Source organism: Sarcophilus harrisii, chromosome 3 (assembly GCF_902635505.1).
Source record: "Sarcophilus harrisii chromosome 3, mSarHar1.11, whole genome shotgun sequence".
Classification (NCBI taxonomy): domain Eukaryota; kingdom Metazoa; phylum Chordata; class Mammalia; order Dasyuromorphia; family Dasyuridae; genus Sarcophilus; species Sarcophilus harrisii.
In genome coordinates, this window is record NC_045428.1 from 436,346,609 (window position 1) to 436,362,583 (window position 15,975).

Below are 15,975 nucleotides of genomic sequence, written 5' to 3' on the forward strand. Positions count from 1 at the left end.
CTCTTTTTCATGCTCTATTTGTATCTCCCATTAATTTTATAAGATTAAGAAAATATGTTCCAGACAAGATCCTACCAACTCCAATTAACATAAAGACATGACTCTCTGAAATGCTAAATATACTTCAGAGATGGGAGACCTTTTCCCTTCACAAACAGAAATATGTCATGCCCTTAATGTTTTACAGTTTCTAGAATACAATTCTCCAGTAGGATGGAGCTTAAAAATATGACTTTCCCAAGCCTTTGGAGTATGAAAAAACAGAGTAATCAGAATTCTGAGTCATCACAGTAAATATTCAGAGCAAATTCCCTTTACTAGTCCTAGGAGCTTTGGAAAAGAGAAGCAGGACATAAGGTCAGATAAGTCACTCTGCCTATACAAGTCTTGGTTCCTTTATCTATAAAATGGGAGGGTCTTTTGGCTTTTCTAATGTTAAATTTTGCAATGAGATAATTAAGACAAAATTCTTACAAAGCAATATATATATCCTCAAGTTATAACTTGAAAAGCTATGCCCAAATGGTGTCATATCAGGTACAAAAAATGTTTTGAGCATGGCAAATATGATGGCTTCCTGGAAGAATAGCTATGCCATGTTACCTGTGTGCAAAGACCCAATATTGGTTAGTGTCCATTCTCAGGAAAGAATGATTATTAGAAGACTTATGAATTAGTCTTTTATTTATGAACAATCAAAGGAACTGTATCTTGATCCAAGTATTAACTGCATCATTAACTTGGAAATAATTTAATCAATTATTTCAAACATAACCCCATTTGAGGTTTTCTTGGCAAAGATACTGGAGTGGTTTTCTTTCCTTCTCTAGTTCATTTTACAGAGGAGAAAACCTAGACAAAAAGAGTTAAGCAACTTACTAAAGTCACACAGCTAGAAAGTATCTGAAGCTGGATATGAACTCATATCTTTCTGCCTTGAGGCTAGTGATCTACCCACTGAGCCACTGTCTCCATTAACCTGCAGATTTAAGGTATTATGCCTTTAAAAGGGATTAAAGAACTTTTTATTTTATAAGTCCAATAAATCTTAATTATCCAGGATCCACAAATGTGGAGTATTATGGTCAATCTAGAAACTGACCAATAGCTTGTAGTATAAAATCCCATCAATGACTATAGTTACAATAAGATAAAAAGACTTCAATGTTTTTAAAAGGGTATAATCACACATGATGATGTATTTTCTCATGAAGTGAATGTGAACAACTTAGGCAATAAGGTAATGCAGATTAGAAATTTAAATGGTTATCGATGATGAAATAAAATATTTTGAATACTTTTGAAAACTCAAAGGGCACTGATAAAAGTCAATGAAGATGTAAATTCTAGGCAAGAAAATAATGAAGAAGAGTGCTATTCATAATTAATGCTTGAGAAAGAAAATCATGACATATAGACAAGGTCATAAATACATATTATACATTCTAATCTAACAAGAAAAAGTCAAGAAAACAAGTTGACCATGAGGGGCTTATTCAAGAAAGCAAATTCTAAGCTATACTCTGGGATTTGCAGAGATTTAATCCAATATCTGAAATCTATGTTTAAAGTACAATTCACTAATTATAATGATGACCACAGATCATGAAGAAAAGGCCAAAAAATATAAATTACAATGTGTCTACTAAGGTAGAAATAAAATGTATATTTTAAGGGAGATGATCAAATTTCTATTTAAAATTTTAGAATAAAAAATTTTGGAACTTAGTTTACCTTGTTATTTTTTTTTTACAAAGTCAATAACTTTATAGTCAGTCAACAAACATCTGAGATTAAGCACTATTTTATCTCCCCAACATGCCATATTACTGAAGTATTTAGCCATATGCTTGAATTTTCCAAAATTTTACTCGCAGATCAAGAAAAGAGGTCAAGATAGTTGCCTTTGGAAACACCGTTTTTGGATCAAGTTTGAAGGCCTTAACATTTAATTTTGAAAATTATAAAAAACACAGTAATTGATTCATCTGTTGTGGACTACCTATTTTTTTTTTTTTTTAGGTTTTGGGGAGGGGGGAATCAAAAGGCCATCTTAGCTTCTTCAGGAAAAGGGAGAACTATATAGATATGGATATACTGGCATAACCTACAGTAAGTACCATGTCATGTTGGACTTCTAATAAATACTAATGGAAGTGTTCCTTAAATTGGTATGTATTAAATTATTTTAATGAAGGGGAAAAACTCCACAGTTTCTGGGTGACAATGGGAGTGTGGTGTGGGGAATGGATGTCCACAATGTGGGGAAAGGACTAATATGAATCTCAAAGATCCAGGTACATATTAGAGTACAGATTATTAGAATGAAATTTCTCCCTATTCCTGATACCTAGTTGTATTTTTTTTACAATAAATGTGAATTATTATAAATTATTAGGTTATATCACAACATACCTATCTCTAAATAATCTGCAATCTTTGATTTTATCACATTGTTGTAAAGTAGCTGGCTCCAACCTATTTTTACAGAACCAGAAATTAAGGGACAAACACACTATCCTGGCCTATCTTGGATGGAGCAGAAAAGAGTTATGACTGCTGTCACCAACTATTTGACCCAGTCAACCCGAGACTAGAAAAATATGTACATTATTTCATTAAAAACTAAGCCAATTAACTAGACTCAGGTTATTCATAAATTTGGTCAAAGGTGATTAAAAATTTGAATATCTTTAAATTATTCATTTAGAATTAGTGATAATTTGACCTGGGCTGAAGCAAACTTTATATTATCTATGAATAAAGAGTTTGTAAGCAAATTGATCATGTAAATGAGATTCCTGGGGGCATATTTAGCCTATTTCAGAGAGCAAAATTTCCACTAAACCCCACTAATCTTACTTCCAATTAGTGAGATTTTATTGAATATGAATAAGTAAGGAAATTAATGAATTCACAGTATATAGCTGTAGGGGGAAAAATGGAATTGTAGTTAAACAAAAGGTATTTTTATTGTGATAAAGATCTACTCAATAGAAAATGACCATACTCTTTTTTTCCCCTGCACACTGTTGAATTAAGCAAATGTAATCAATGACAGTATTCCCCTTCCCCCCTTCTCTCCACCCTTACCCTAAAAAATAAGGATATTCTCAGAGCAGCTAATTAGCAGAAGGTCATGCACAGGCTGCTTTAATGATGACCTTTTAGACTTTAAGGATTTTACTTTCTAAAAACTTTTCAACTGAGGTGATCCCATATTATTCTTTTAACAATTCAATATGCAATTACACTATTGCTTCTGAAGTTTTCACTGTATATATTTTTTCAACTAAAAACAATCAGCCAAAACTTACTCATTGGAAATATAACTTAGCTAGTGCATTGTTTTGTCACTGTCGTTTTTTAGTCATTTCTGTCTTATCTGACTCTTTGTGATGCTATTTGAAGTCTTGGCAGAAATGCTAAAGTGGTTTGCCATTTTCTTCTCCATCTCTTTTTACAAATAAGGAAACTGAGCCAAACAGTGTTAAATGATTTGTCCAGAATCACACAAGTAGTAAGTATCTGAGGCAACATTTGAACTCTGGTCTTCCTGACTCAAAGCCCAACTCTCTAGCCATACAGCATAGCAAAGGTATTCTCTCATTTGTAATAATGTGATAAAATAAACAAAATCTGAAATATTATGTAGGGTTAGTTAAGTGAAATATACCTATATTTATAAAAAAATAAAATGGCATGATGAAAAATATGTACATATGAATAAAGTCTTAGAAAATCATTCAACCAAAAGATGAATTTATAATGTGTAAACAACCACAACAGAATATTATTAAAATAATACTGTTGGGCTGGGAATGGGGCCTGCAATATTATGACAAATGCTTCAGTATTGGCTTTCAATAGATAGATAGATAGATGGATAGATAAATAAATGGATAGATGGACAGACAGATAAATGCATAGATGGATAGGTAGATAGATAGCAGATAGATAGACAGACAGATGGATGGATCAATCGATTTTTGGTTGGTTGTTAACAATCCTTTGTTCTCGAAGAGAACCAAAATGACATCACTATGTTAGAATCTAGTTTAATTATGGCTGATCAGATCAATACAAGCTCAGAAGGCTCTGCCACAGATCAAATACAAACAGTCCCTATTTGGGGTGGATTCTCTAACTTTACACATCACATGTTTCTTCTGAGATAATTCACTTCTGCCTTGCTCATAAAACAGCACCTTCTCTGATGAGGGCACACTGTGCAGGGCTGTCCTGTGCCAGTGTTTCCCAAGTCATAAATCACTTTTAAACTTCTTAAGATAGACCTTTGTAATGACTTTGCATTGTCCTTGCCCTGTGTGAGTTTTCAGTAAGATAGTCTTTTTTGGCAGTTCATTTGAACAATGTGGCCAGGCCAACGGAGTTGTACTCTTTGCAGTAGAGAAGGGATCTCATTGTCTGATGTCTTATCCTGCCAGGTGATGTTCAGAATCTTCTTAAGACAATTCAAATGGAAGAAGTTCAGGTTCCTGACACATCCCTGGTTTTACAGGCATATGACAATGAGGTCAGCTCCACAGACCTTCAGTTTGGGAGTCAGTCTAATTACTCTACTCTCTCACACTTTCCTTTGAAGCCTCCCAAACACTGAGCCAGACCTGGCAATGCATGTGTCAACTTCTTTATCAATGTGGACATCCCTGGGAAGCACATTGCCAAGGGAAGTGAACTTATCCACAGCATTCAGAACTTCACCATTTGTTGTAACCAAAGTTCCACATATTGAGGCATGATATTGCCTGATGAAGAGACCTGTGTTTTCTTAGGCCAAAATTAGCACAACAGCAGAGCATTGATATATATATATATATATATATTTAACTACTAGTTTTCCACATACGCACAATATGTATGAGTCATGGTTTTTAAAGTTTTATCTGCATTATTAACATTTTCTCCATCGCTTTAAGTCTAGACAATCAAAACAATAAATCCAGTCCTGATTTGTAGCAATTGCTGATTTGCAAGGTGTAAATGCTCACAACAGCACATACCTTTAAAATGAATCTCTAGTCTAAGGTCAATTTCTTCCCATCATGTTCCACTAAAACAAGTTTGGATGGAGGTAGATCCTTTGTTTATATTGCCCAAGATTGTGGTTGGTCTGGGTATAGAGATACTCTCTTTCCCCGAGAGTAACATGTTGTCACTCCAGCCCTTCATTGGAGTGAGCCCATTTTTTTTTTTTATAAAGTCCACTTCTCATTAATTGTTAGCCAATCAGAATTCATTGCTTTCTATTGGAACACCCAATGTCATTGCTTTCTATTGGAACACCCAATGTCAAGCATTGACACTGAATGAGCCCAGAACCTCAATGTCAAGCAGAGATTAGATATTGAGAGTTTTCTTGGCTGCAAAGATGATGTCTTTGACTTGTGGAATGCAGTTTTCTTCCAGTATCTTTGCATAAGGCATAGGAACATTGGCCCCTGTGACTCGGACAGCAGGAGCATTGAGGAAGTTAAAGGTGGGACCTTCCATGATCCTGGCACAGATCTCGGCTCCTACTCCAAACTGGGGCCAGCCTCCTTCAACCGTCACAAGGTGATTGGTCTTCATGACACTAAACTCGATGGTCTCAATGTCCATCAGTCTAATGGTGCACAGATTGATCACCTCACATTCTATTCCCTCTTTAGACAGTATAGCAGCTGCTTCCATACAATGGCCAATAGATCGTGAATGGGAAACCAATGTAATATGGGCTCCTTCCCTTTCTATTTTAGCTTTTCCAATGGGAATCAGGAAATCTTTTGACTGAGCCTTCTCTGGAAATTCAAAAGGAACTCCATACATCAGTTCGTTTTCCAGATTATAATCTCAAATTGCTGATTTGATGAGTCCTTTTGCATCCTCTGAACTCCAAGGACTGACCACTTTTAATCCAGGACAGTGTCTGTACCAAGCTGCAAAACACTGTGAATGCTGGGCAGCCATGCCAGCCGAAGCCCCGTTGGGTCCCCTGAAGACAACAGGCATGGGCTGAAGCCCACTTGACATGTAGTAAGTCTTGGCAGCTGAATTTATAACCTGGTCAATTGCTTGCATTGAGAAATTGAAGGTCATGAATTCACAAATAGAACATGTCTAAGAGCATGCAAGTCTCAAGAAGTGGTTTTGATTCCCCTTTGATCTTGAAGGGGATAATGATCCTTTTTTGTTGACCATCTGCTATCTCTGATTGATAAAACTGATTCTAATTTACCCCAAAACTCTGTGCCTTGAAATTATTTTTTTATTCACCACATCCCAATGAAAAAAAAATCCCTTAACAAATGCAGATGATACCTGTATGGTTACTTAGAGTCTTAGAAATTTGCCTATGATGTTGAATGAATAAATGTCTAACTCAGGATCACAGAGCCAGGTTATAAAAAAGGGAGACACCCTATTAAATCTCCAATTCTCCAGTAAACTCAAAGCACCAAAGGACTCTTTCAACAACAAAGCTTAACTAGACTTAACCCTTGTAAAAATTAATATTAAAGTTAGTAGAAGAAAAGAAAAAGTTGTGACTTTGCTCCATAATATCTACCAGAGTTCATATAATTAAAACGTGAAGGAGAATTAATCCAATTAAACCAAAATAAAATTGTGTCTTATTTGATTAGTTCTCTCCTTCACACTCCTGGATAGCATAACTAAATGTCCTACTGCAGTCCAATACAAGCAGCTGTCATTTTAATGAAAATATCCTTCAGCAAATTCAGGGAATTTACTATCCATCACCTAATGTTAATCTATGTCAATCCCACTTACCAACCAGAAAAACCATTATGAGCTTGTCAGTACTTTAATTTCCCTAAATGATTTTAATTGACTTTTATTAAGCAGTTGCCATTAACATCATTTCCCCTTAATAACAAAGTATAACAAAATTAAACCTCATAAATGCAAACTACTTTTTAAGGCCATGCTTTTTAAAAAAAGCAGCTGATAGGGTTACTGAGTGCATAAAGTCTTATCTCCAATTTCAGAGCTTTAAAAAACAGTAATGAACAGATAATAAGCATGACCATTCTTGGTTAGGGAAGGAAGTAAAGGGAATGGGCTAAAAGGGCAGCTACAGACAGCCCATATATAGCTCACTGTCAGCATGTTTACTCCCTAATCACAAGTAGCCACAAAGTACTGTCAGAAGAAGTTTTATGATTGTACTGGCTGGACCACTACAATATGCCATCATTTACAACAGAAAAGACAAATAAACCTGGGTAACCTAATGCGACCTACAACTTACCCTAGTTTGGCCAAACCAGATTAAAAAGCAATTGGGAAATATTTGTTTGTTTTGCACTTAATAATATTTTTCTAATTATATGTAAAGATATTTTTCATCATTCATTTTCTAAGACTTTGAGTTCCAAATTTTCTCCTTCCCTCCACCTTCCCTAAGACAACAAGCAATTAGATATAGACTATACATACACAATCATGGTTAATGTGTTTCCATGTTAGTCATGTTGTAAATGAAGAGTCAGAACAAAAAAAAAAACACAAGAAAGAAAAAAAATTCAAATGTAAATAGTATGCTTCTTTTACATTCATATTCCATAGTTCTTTCTCTGGATGTTGTTGGCCTTTTCTATCACAAGCTTTTTGGAACTGCCTGTGTTCCTGAAAAGAACTAAATCTATCATAATTGATCATCACACAATCTTGCTGTTACTGTGTACGATGCTTTTCTGGTTTTGTTTACTTCACTCAGCATCAGATCTGTAGAGGACTGCTGATATTGGGGAACTCTGAAAAAAGTATCTTTAAGTAGAGATACTTACAGCAGGGTGTTAACTCATGTGATTAATGAGATGATGGTTCTCTAGTTCACATGTACTTAGTATGATGATGTAATGGTTCTACAATTCACACATACATAGTGTGCTATAATGATGTAATCATACTGAGGTATTTAAGGACTGAGAGGACTGGAAATGAGACATTCTATCTTTTGACCATTGGCCTGGTGGCTCTCCTGCCTCCTGCACTACTCAACTAAGACCAAGGCTGGTCCTGAGATCCTCCAGAAAGCTAGCCTGGACATTACATAGATCAGTAAATCTTTGCAGGTTTTTCTGACACCCTCCTGCTCAGTAGTATTCCATTACCATCTATCACAACTTATTTAGTCATTTTTCAATTAATGGACATCCCCTCAATTTCCAGTTCTTTGCTGCCACAAAATAGCTGCTATCAATATTGTTGTACATATGGGTTCTTTCCCCCTTTTTATGATTGTTTTGATCTATAGATCTAGAAGTGGTATTGCTAGATTAAAAGGTATGCACAGTTACATATAGCCATTTGAGAGTAGTTTCAAATTACTCTTTAGAATGTTTGGATTAGTTCACAACTCTTACCAACAATGCACTATTAAACAATTGGGAAATATTTAACAAAATAAAAATACAATAAAACATAGACAACATTACATATTAAAATTAAGTCAATCTGTAGCCCACAAGAGTCCTTATCTGTAGATAAGTGGCTCCCATTTCTATTTGAATTTGACATCATTGATCTTATCAGTACATAGTTATTCTTCTCTAATTGACCCCCTATCACTGACCCCTTGGCTTTCAAACGTTTTCTTTAAGTTTCCAAATTCCACTTTTGTTTCACTTAACAAATGACCTCACAGTGTATCCTTTATAAGCACAGTCATCTAGGCTCTTATCTCTTTTTTTTTTTTTTATTTATTTAATAGCCTTTAATTTACAGGATATATACATGGGTAACTTTACAGCATTAACAATTGCCAAACCTCTTGTTCCAATTTTTCACCTCTTACACTCACCCTCCCTAAATGGCAGGATGACCAGTAGATGTTAAATATATTAAAATATAACTTAGATACACAATAAGTATACATGACCAAAACATTATTTTGCTGTACAAAAAGAATCAGACTCTGAATTATTGTACAATTAGCTTGTGAAGGAAATCAAAGATGCAGGTATGCATAAATATAGGGACTGGGAATTCAATGTAATGGTTTTTAGTCATCTCCCAGAGTTCTTTTTCTGGGTATAGCTAGTTCAGTTCATTACTGCTCCATTAGAAATGATTTGGTTGATCTCGTTGCTGAGGATGGCCTGATCCATCAGGACTGGTCATCATCTAGTATTGTTGTTGAAGTATATAATGATCTCCTGGTCCTGCTCATTTCACTTAGCATCAGTTCGTAAGTCTCTCCAGGCCTTTCTGAAATCATCCTGTTGGTCATTTCTTACAGAACAGTAATATTCCATAATTTTCATATACCACAATTTATTCAGCCATTCTCCAACTGATGGACATCCATTCAGTTTCCAGTTTCTAGCCACTACAAAAGGGCTGCCACAAACATTCGTGCACATACAGGTCCCTTTCCTTCTTTATAATCTCTTTGGGATATAATCCCAGTAGTAACACTGCTGGATCAAAGGGTATGCACAGTTTGATAACTTTTGAGCATAGTTCCAAACTACTCTCCAAAATGGTTGGATTCTGTTCACAACTCCACCAACAATGAATCAATGTCCCAGTTTTCCCACATCCCTCCAACAATCATCATTATTTTTCCTGTCATCTTAGCCAATCTGACAGGTGTGTAGTGGTATCTTAGAGTTGTCTTAATTTGCATTTCTCTGATTAATAATGACTTGGAGCATCTTTTCATATGACTAGAAATAGTTTCAATTTCTTCATCTGAGAATTGTCTGTTCATATCCTTTGACCATTTTTCAATTGGAGAATGGCTTGATTTTTTATAAATTAGAGTTAATTCTCTATATATTTTGGAAATGAGGCCTTTATCAGAACCTTTGACTGTAAAAATATTTTCCCAGTTTATTGCTTCCCTTCTAATCTTGTCTGCATTAGTTTTGTTTGTACAAAAACTTTTCAGTTTGGTATAATCGAAATTTTCTATTTTGTGATCAGTAATGATCTCTAGTTCTGCTTTGGTCATAAAAACCTTCCCCTTCCACAGGTCTGAGAGGTAAACTATCCTATGTTCCTCTAATTTATTAATAATTTCATTCTTTATGCCTAGGTCATGAACCCATTTTGACCTTATCTTGGTGTACGGCGTTAAGTATGGATCAATGCATCTAGGCTCTTATCTCAAAACTTCTGTTAAGTCTTTATTCATCCTCTCTAATTTTCACTGACTTTAGAGGAAGAAGAGCTTTTCATAGAGCCAATGCAAGCCCCAATAGCTGTGTAGGAAAAGAAGTTACTTAATTTACACAGATGGACTCTTTGATTTCTAAGATTCCTGCTGACTCTAAATCAATGAAGCTATAACTCTATTAATTTGATTATAACCTCTGCCATATCTTCAAGTTCTCACTTATTTCTCACATTGAATTCCTATTTATTTATTAGTTTTTACCCTTCTATCTACAAATGTGCTCTGGCATGTCTCTACCATTGGAAAGACCTAAGTTCAAGTCCTTCTTCAGACACTTACTAGCTTTTTTAGCTTGGTCAAGTCACTTAATTACTGCTTGCCTCAGTTTCTTAATCTGTAAAAAGAAAATAATAATAGTATCTATCTTCCAGTGATGTTGTAATGATTAAATGAAATATTTGTAAAGCACTTTGCAAAGTGCTTGGAATATTACATAAATGTTAACTATTACTATTTTTATTAAAAAAAAAAAAACTTCCTTAAATTGCTCTGATGTCTTAGAACCAGAAGGTAAAACAGCCATTGAATGAATTCACTGATCACCTCCTGAAAGAGACCTCAAAAGAAAAACTCCAAGAAATATAGTGACTAAATTACAGAACTATCACACCAAGGAAAAGATATGGCAAACAGCCAGAAAGAAACAATTTAAATACTGAGGAGCCACAATCAGGATTCCCCAGTCCCTAGCAGCTTCCACCTTAAAGGATAGATATTCCAAAAGGCAAAGGAACTCGGATTATAGCCAAGAATAAGCTATCCAGCTAAAAGGAGCATTGTCTTTCAGGCAAGAAGATGGGCATTTAATGATATAGGTGAATTTCATCCTATTTCTGAAGAAAAAATTTGATCTCCAAACACAGAACTCAAGAGAAGCATAAAAAGGTAAAAAGGAAAGAACTCTTGAGAACTATATTTTTGTTATGAGTATACTTAGAGAGTGCAGGTATAATTTGATTTTGTTATGATAATATAAAAAAGAAACGAGGCAGAAAGGGGATTGTACTGGAAAAAGAGGAAAAGAGTTAAAATAAGGGAAATTATATCTCATGAAGAGGCAAAAAAGATCTATAATAATTCAGGGAAAGAAGGGAGGGGGATGAGCATTGTGTGAACTTTACTCTCATCAGTTGGCTCAAAAAGAGAATATCAGATATACTTGGTTTTATAGAGAAACCTGTCTCACCTTATAGGAAAGTGGGAGGGGAAAGGGGAAAAGAAAGGGGAAGACTAATAGAAGGGAAAACAGAAGTAGTAAGGGAAAAGTGTAAGAAAAGGGAGGGGCTCTAAAAGGGGAGAGTTGTTTGAGAGAGGTGGTCATCAAAAGCAAAATACTGGGGAGGAGAAAAGGGGGAAAGTAAAGAAAAAAAGCATAACTTAGGGGAAATAAAAAAACGACTTCCTTTATTATTGCTACAGCAACTCTTTCAAGCTATTATTCTATCACTCAACTGTTCATGTTTAATTGTTTTTCATGTTTTCATGTCTGACTCCTTGTGATACCATTTAGGGTTTTCTTGGCAGAGACACTGGAGTGGTTTGCCATTTCCTTCTCCAGTTAATTTGACAGATGAGGAAACTGAGGCAAACAGGGTGAAATGACTTGCTCAGGGTAATACAGCAAGTAAGTGACTAAGGCCAGATTTGACTTCAGGAAAATAAGTTTTCTAACCCCAGGCCTGGCATTCTATGTACCAAGACTCCTACCTAATAGCATCTATTTATTCTCTCAACTTACATAAGCTAATCTTGATCAATCACCATTATCGTTATGAAGTACACTATGCAAAGTCACAAATGACTTCCTGATTGCCAAATGTAATGGTCTTTTATCAGACCTTATCAAACAAGTCCTCTTTTAATTGTTCTGATGCTTTTAATCAACTTTCCCCTCAGTATTTTCTTAGCTTCCACAACCCTTTTCTCTCCTGCTTCTCTGGCTATAGATTTGATCGCTGGCTTTATCTCTCTGGCTACTTCACTTTCCTTTTAAATGCAAGGATGAGATGTCCCCTAAGACTCTTCATTTGGCCCTCCTTCCTTCTCTTTCTTCTCCCTCTCAACATCTTCCCTTGTTAATCTCATTAACTGTGATAGCTTCAATAATTATGTCTATGAATTTGTACAGATAAGTAAATATGAAATAATTTGAGGAGAGACAGTGCATACTACTATCAGAATGTGTACTACCTTCAGGGATACTAACTATCGTCTTCCTTCATTTTTAATCCCCATTTCCCCACACTTTGTAGATACTTAATAAATGTTTACTGCCTTGAATTGAAATTAGGCATAAAGCTAAAAAATAAAAGATGATCATGTATGCTTTCCACTGTCCAGAGTGCTGAAAGTTTTGGTGACTAGACACATTTTTTAAAAGTATTTATACTGTATCATATACTGTATCATACAGTATAGGATCATAAGCATAATATTTTCGTTTTCTCCAAGTATGATTCTGTGATCCCATGATGCATTTAGGATATAAACAGATGGCTCTGAGACGAACATTTATTGGATTCATATATCAGGATGATATTTACACAACTCAATAAAAATATATGTGCATTGGGGATTAATTTGCTTCTCTATTTAAAAGATAGGCATATTTTTTTTTAAAAAAAGATGCTTTATAATGCAATAGTAAATATCAGCACATGTAAATGAAATATAAGACAATTTTTTAAAAAATATCTATTCTCATTTACTTGTGAAATATTACTGATTTTAATTAAAGCAGAATGTTTTACCTGAAGAAACAAGTACCCTTTAACAATATGGATGTAAGTCATATCTATGGTCTTTAAGAATGAAGGACAATACCTAATACTTATTGCATTGGGAAAGAACAAGCATTTAATGAAATAGTTAATTGTTTCCCTCCCCTCTTAAGCTATGACAAACATCTACAAAGCTGACTAATTCATTTATTAAATTATTTTCCATCTTCTCTCCTTCTTTGCAAAGGTGGAGAACTATGGCTATAGAATACTACATACAAATCAGATTTTCTTTTGATGTTAGTATTCCTTAAATGCTTTTCTTGTCTGTCTGTCTGTCTGTGTCTGTCTCTCATTGTTGATGGTTTTCTTTTTCTTTTATTTACTTTTTTATTATAGCTTTTTATTTACCAAGACATATGCATGGGTAATTTTTCAGCATTGACCCTTGCAAAACCTTCTGTTCTAACTTTTCCCCTTCTTCCCTCCACCCTTTCCCCTAGATGGCAGGTAGAAAAATACATGTTAAATATGTCAAAATATATGTTAAATGCAATATATGTATACATATCTATACAGTTATTTTGCTGCACAAGAAAAATCAGATTTAGAAATAGGATAAAATTAACCTGAGAAGGAAATAAAACATACAAGTGGACAAAAACAGAGGGAGTAAAAATGTGTTGATGGTTTTCTAAGAGGGAAAGAAGAAAATGCAGATAACATAAAAATAAATGATATCAATACAATTTGATAAATTTTTAAAAAAGTCAATCTTTCTAACTGCTTCCCTAAGCAAAACTAGTCACTATCAGCATCCCCTTTTACCCTACCCTATAGAAATATGGCAAAGTAGTTTTAGATTAAAATACTAATTCAATAGCATTAATAGGTAGCATTTATATGAAGGTAAAAGGTTTATAAAGCACTTTATAAATATTGTTTATTTAAACCTCACAACAATTCTATAAAATGGGTGCTATTATTACTCTCCCTTTACAGATGAGAAAACTGAGACCATGAGATTAAGAAACTTACTCAGGGTCACATAGATAGTAAATGTCTGAGGCAGGATTTGAATTCAGGTTTTCCTTATTTCATTGTCATTGTCACCTGGCTACCTTTCAACAAACATTTATTAACATAAAATATGGAGTAGAGTCAAACTTTTTGCCCTCATCTCATGACTGAATCTGCACTATGAGGCTTGGACAATTGTCCATGATATTCACATCATGGCTTTAAAATTGCTGATTCTTAACATTAGGAGGAGAGGGTATTATATAAACTTGGGATTAAGAATAAAAATGAAATGACCTCCTTTCTTTTCAATTCAGTATATGATGAAATATGTATTACTTAAAGTTCTCCTTGAAAAAGACAAAAATTCTAGTTTATCTTTCATCTCAGAAAGATATATATATATATATGTGTGTGTGTGTGTGTATATATACATACACACACACACACACACACACACACATTTACTTAAAGGAAAACTAGCCAGCAGATACCTCATTTAGCTCTCTCTGCTGACTCCATCCAAACTTAAAATGATTCCCAAAATTTCATTTCCTTCCACTGTCTAAAACACAAGAACTACATAGCAATAATATCGCCAAAGATATTTCTTTGACTCAGAGCTCCTCAGCTAATTTGATGTAACCAGGATATAGAATTACCACTACTTTACCCCCAGGCTTCTGTCTACATAAACCTACACAACTCCCAACAATGGGGAAAGAAAGAAATGAGAGTTGGAATTTAGCTTATTATGCCAATTTGACAACAGATCCAAACCTTTGTTTAGCTATCTCCATGTGCAATTTAGTTCATTATTTCTATGTTAATGTAAAAATATAACTTAACATCAATAAAACAGATAGAGCCCAGAACATTCCATTCTTGGATAAATGCAATAGAGCTAAAGTCTTTTGTTGTTTGAAAACAAGAAGATATTGTAGAATTAAAAGACCAATGTAGAAGCTTTTATGGTAAATGGAAGGAAACTGGAAAAAAGTAATAGATTCATAAGAGAAGTATATGGAAGGAAAAGTACCAGCAAGATCCCAAAATATTCTCATTGTTGGTGTATACCTGATAGTTTTAAAAGGGAACATCAAAAGAGTCAGATAAAACCTGATGACATAAAGAAATGATGAAATGACCAAAGTAGAGAAACAGCAGAGAGCATCAAGTAGAAGAACAGTAAAGGTAGAGTATTCCAATCATGGACTGATTAAATGAGTAGAGAAGAAAAAGAAAAGAAAATTCCCTTTCTCCAACCCTAAGACAATTCAGGGCTGGAGAATGAAGACAGGAAAACTAAAAGACCTTGACCTTTTTTTAAAATCTCAAACTGGAAGGTCTAAAAAGAGAAAATGTTTAGGGTAGTACTACAAGTAATTTTCACTGGATGTCTCCCATAATCTGTAATTTTCTTCCTCATCATCTCCCCACTCCTGCCTTCCCTGTCTTCCTTCAAGTTTCCTCTAGGGTCCTACCTTCTTCAAGAATCCTTCCCCAGCCCCTTAATCTTAATGATTTCCCTCTGAGATTTTACTTTCAATTTAGCCTGTAGATATTTTGTTTGCACATGAGCATTTTCAAGTCTCTTTCAGAGTTCTTTCTAGAGTTCTTTTCAAACAGTTTTTTTTTGCATGTTATGTGCTTGTTTTCTTGGTGCTGAGCACAGTGCTTGACAAATAGTAGGTGCTTAATAAATAATTAATAACTGAATTTGACTCAATATGGTAGAAAGACCACTCAATGGCCTTGAAATCAGTCAGAGTACCTGGGTTCATTTATACTCATTCCCTATGTGATTTGGGCACATCACTTTACTTTCCTGGACCACACTTTCCTCCAACTGTAAAATTAGATATTTGGAGTAATAGCTTCTAAGGTCTTTTCTAGATGTAGATCTATTATGCTATCATCCTGGATTCTCTCAAAGGATTTCAAGTTGAAAAACTGGGGGGGGGGGGACTTTTAGCTTGAAGAAATTGAATTGGTTTTGGAAACAGCAGTTGAGACTGATAGAGTCAG

The 15,975-nt window shown here is 34.6% G+C and overlaps 1 protein-coding gene and 1 pseudogene across 1 annotated transcript in view; both read right to left on the reverse strand.

Annotated features, from left to right (window-relative positions):
* MTUS2 (microtubule associated scaffold protein 2) overlaps positions 1-15,975 on the reverse strand; it is a 620,079-nt gene that overhangs the window by 520,552 nt on the left and 83,552 nt on the right. The window lies entirely within an intron of this gene.
* Positions 5,320-7,131, reverse strand: LOC100931215 (annotated as a pseudogene).